The sequence below is a fragment of the Hakea prostrata genome, chromosome 10, assembly GCF_041222555.1.
Source record: "Hakea prostrata isolate BN-2017 chromosome 10, UWA_Hpros_2, whole genome shotgun sequence".
Classification (NCBI taxonomy): Eukaryota; Viridiplantae; Streptophyta; class Magnoliopsida; order Proteales; family Proteaceae; genus Hakea; species Hakea prostrata.
In genome coordinates, this window is record NC_142609.1 from 42,419,219 (window position 1) to 42,419,857 (window position 639).

General features: G+C 29.7%; 1 non-coding gene across 1 annotated transcript; it reads right to left on the bottom strand.

Annotated features, from left to right (window-relative positions):
• Positions 1-211: 211 nt before the first annotated feature.
• On the bottom strand, positions 212-284 carry TRNAE-CUC (transfer RNA glutamic acid (anticodon CUC)). The gene has a single exon. It is a non-coding gene; the product is annotated as a tRNA-Glu (tRNA).
• Positions 285-639: the final 355 nt, after the last annotated feature.

Sequence of the window (639 nt, forward strand, 5' to 3'; positions counted from 1 at the left end):
TTCTTTGTGTGTCTGTATTTTTTTTAATTTTTTTTTATGTCTTTATGTACTTTTCTTAGTTTCTTTTCTCTTCTTATCAAAAAATAAATAAATAAAATAAAAAAAACTGGCATTATGACAGAATAATGCTCCCTAGTATACCAATGTATGCACTCCTACTGGTATATATTATTAACAAATACTTTTAGGATTTAAAAAAAAAAAGTTAATATTCCGTTGCCGGGACTTGAACCCGGGTCTTCCGGGTGAGAGCCGGATATCCTGACCAACTAGACTACAACGGAAGTTGAAAAGTACTGCAATATATTTAGCAACACATAGATTCTCAGTCTCTTTTGTTGCTACACCTTCTAAAGTTACTGATCCAACCTTATAATTTTTCTGTAATTACCGATGCCCCCTTGCCGTTAAGTTTCATTAGTGAAGATGTGATATCTTTGATTTATCTAAAAATTCAAAAATAACCTTACGATTTTACTTACTTACACTTTATATTAAATTATATTATTATTATTATTATTATTTTGTACATAAACGGGGTCAAAAAAAACAAGAGAAAAAACAAACAAAAAGATTAGCTAGCTTGAAAATCAACATGGAGAATTTTCTTCATCTAGACAAAGGCTCCTGGATGAAAGA